Source organism: Trachymyrmex cornetzi, unplaced genomic scaffold (genome assembly GCF_001594075.2).
Source record: "Trachymyrmex cornetzi isolate Tcor2-1 unplaced genomic scaffold, Tcor1.1 scaffold1468, whole genome shotgun sequence".
NCBI lineage: Eukaryota > Metazoa > Arthropoda > Insecta > Hymenoptera > Formicidae > Trachymyrmex > Trachymyrmex cornetzi.
Window position 1 is genome coordinate 4,310 of NW_017296057.1, and position 3,798 is coordinate 8,107.

Sequence of the window (3,798 nt, forward strand, 5' to 3'; positions counted from 1 at the left end):
AATGCCGTGGGACCCGGTACGCATTGGGTGGCATATGCGAAAAGGGGGAATCGCGTCGTATACTTTGACAGTTTCGGTAATCTTCGACCGCCGAAGGAACTCGAGCGATATCTGGCAAACAGTGTAATCGAGTACAATCGCACGCCTTATCAGCGTTACAATCAGAACAACTGCGGGCAGCTTTGTCTACAGTTTCTACGATCGGTTAGTAATTTAAGGACAGGCATTGATCTGTTTGACTCAGTGCTCGTTCAAACATGTCGCTGACGTTTACGTTGACTGGCAAGAGTGGCGTCCTCGCCGTAAGCTACTTTCCGGCGGTAGATTTGGGTGACGGTGATTACGAGCTCGGTTTGACGGACTTTGAAACGTACTATACACTAGCCAATGTAAATTCGAAACAAACAACAAGTTTTACTATGACAACAAGGGAATTGTCATTCCCGATGGATCGTACGAACTGCGATATCGAGCGGTATCTGAAGCGTGAAATTTTACGTTCTCACGATGCAAAGGGTAAGGAGGATGAAGAGTTCCCGCTGGTGATTCGCGCCACCAACAATACGATGAAAAGTGAGATCAAATGCGCCTATCGGATGAATTTTACAAAACCTCGCAACGTTGGCTCGCTGCTGGGATTTTCATCGAATCGCGTGCTGGAGCCGCGACAGTGGGACGAGTCTGACGTGCCAATAAATATCATCAACGTGAACATCATTCGTATCGAGTGCAACATGACCGCGGGTGCGTACAGCAACGACCGGTGCGTGCACACGATACACGAGTTTTCACCGAGCGTACCACCAGGATAATATCGGAAAGACCTACGCAGATCATTTACCTTCCCATCGTCGTACGATCTGAGCATTACTGATCTGACGATTCGCGTGGTGGACCAAGACGGTCGATTGCTTGATTTTCGCGGAGAGGAGATCACCGTTAGATTGCACGTACGACGGCGCTAACGTGAGATGCTTGTGTTGAACGAACAGCTGAAACAGACGAGAGATACATCTTTTACTGGAAAGATTACACCTGAAAAAAAAACTCACTGCGTCCAACGTCGCATTTTTAAAGTCGTTGGGTTTTATCGTACGAAATGGTTGATATCTTGAATATTACCGATGAGCCGATCTTTGACGACCGCATCGTCAAGATTGAGACTCACACGTACGATCCGTACGCCAACACTACGTTTGGACATAGCGACGAAATACGGATACCCATACAGCAGCAGGATTTGTACACGTTGCCGTGCGACAGTTTTCTCTACGTCGAAGGAAGATTGACGGTGAAGAAGAAAAACCATCAGATGTCGTCGACGCTTGGAAATAATTGCGTGGCGTTCATGTTTGATGAAATTCGATATGAACTCAACGGTATGGAGATTGACCGTAACAGAAACGTTGGAATTACCAGTACCATCAAGAACTATGTACCGATGACGTACGACAAAGCTTTGATTGCGCTGAACGCTGGATGGAACTCTAGATCCGACATGGGGGAAGCATACTTTAATTTTTGCGTGCCGCTCAACATGCTGTTGTGCTTTTGCGAAGATTACAAATGCGTAGTTGTCAACGCTCGCCACGAATTGATTTTGATACGAGCGCGCAACGATTATAATTGCTTGGTGGGAAATCCTGCGACAGAGCCTGAAGTTGAATTATTCAAAGTGCAGTGGCGGATTCCTCACGTTTCGTTAAATGGGATAAATTATTAACGCTGCGAGCGTTGGAAAGCGGTCGTTATCTGAGTATGAGTTTTCGCTTGTGGGATCTGTATGAGTATCCTTTATTGCAGAATACGACCAAGCATTCATGGGCTGTCAAAACGGCGACTCAGCTTGAGAAGCCGCGATACGTTATCTTTGCTCTGCAGACCGGCCGAAAGAATGTCATGCCACAAGATGTCAGTGTGTTCGACGATTGTAAATCTAAATTCAGATTTTTATCCGTATGATGATTTAAATCTGGATTTTGGTAAAAAAAAGAGGTACGCTGTCCTGTTTGATATGTATGCACGTTTTCGTAAAGCATATTATAGAATCGATAGCTTCGAGACTCTGCTCAATGTACTTTTGCAGGATCTTTTGCAGTCATTGATTGCTCGCGACGAAACGAATCCGTCAAGAGCGCCACTGTGGACGTACGCATAGAATTTGATTGCAAGGAGAATGTACCCGCCAATACTACCGCTTATTGTCTCATCATACACAATCGTGTAATCGAATACTGTCCGTTGTCTAATGCAGTGCGCAAAATCATGTAAATTGCAACGTGAGCAAGTATCCTGAATATAAAAGAATGGAAAACCAGGGTGTTGAGCAGTCTCGAAAAATTGCTCGTCATGGCTATACCAACGTTTGTGGATTTGCAAGGATTCATCGTTAACAAGAAATTTATTGTGAAGGAAGTAGCGGTGCTGAAAGGGGGAACCATTCTCACACACTATATTTTTTCACATCCTATGCCATGGCATTTTCTGACGTGAATCGACAAATCTTGCGCTTCCTGGTTGAGTACTTATCACCATGGATTGCGGTGGGATGACGGGATGGTCCCTTACAGCATGGTGAGACGTTTAATTACGGAAGCTGTGTTAGAAGAAGATGAAGCTGTCGTATATGTCAAGGGACATGAAAAACGAGGATGGTTAGCTGATATGCTCGACACTGATGATATCATCGTCGAAACTCTGGATGCGCATTATAAAGATGTAGAATTGCTACGTAATCTAGATGATTGTAATACTATACGATGTGGAAAACACGCAAAGAATTGCGCTTTACAAAATGTATTTAAGATATTTAACTGGTGGTCGCGACACCAGGAAGAATTGTAAGATTTTTTTTTTAATGTATGTTATCTTACATTAATATGTTTATTTCTATTACCCTTATACCTGTAGACATTTAAATAAATATAGCAGATAGATGTTGAAATTAACTGATAGCGGTTCGATGTCAGTTCGATAGCTGTTTACAATGAACCGATAGCTGTTTGAAAGCTGTTTATAGCTGTTAAATATCAGTCCGATAGCTGTTTACAGCGTACCGATGGCTATTTATAATGGTTTTGATAGTAGTTCGGTATCGATTCGATATCGGTTCGATAGCAGTTTGACAGTCGTTCGATAGTCGTTCGATGGCAGTTTGATAGAGGTTTGATAGCTGTTTATAGCTGTTAAATATCAGTCTGATAGCTGTTTGATGGCGGTTTGATATAAGTCTAATTGCGCTTCAATGCGAAGAACGAATAAAAGAAATGCTGAGGTAGTGTAATCTTTCGAGCGCGAGATATACCTTTGGCCGAGGCATTGTACTTTCGTCGCTGATATAAAACGTTGGTGATGTCAGTATAACAGATAAATGCTAAAGTTTCTTCATGGAATCTCGGATGTGAGATATACTTTTCGGCTGAGATATAAACTTTTGCACGTGGTAGTATACGTTTCGGCTGAGGTACAAACTTTTGCACGTGGTAGTATACGTTTCGGCTGAGGTATAAACTTTTGCACGTGGTACTTGGTCGGAAGATTCTTTTCAAAATGATATTACTCTGTCACGTACATTTTTACTATAAATTGTCGCACAGCTTCCACGGTCCCGTCAGTTTGCTTGTCGAGTGTGTCAGTCGCGAGTTTAAAGATCGTGAAGAGTAAAGATGGCTAATATAAATAATTTAATTGGTTGCGCGCATTACATTCATGTGCATGCACTGCAGCTGGTGCAACAGTCGGCGGAAGTTATAAACGCTGCGTGCAGTTTGCAGCGGGAGGCTGCTGAAATTAATTTGC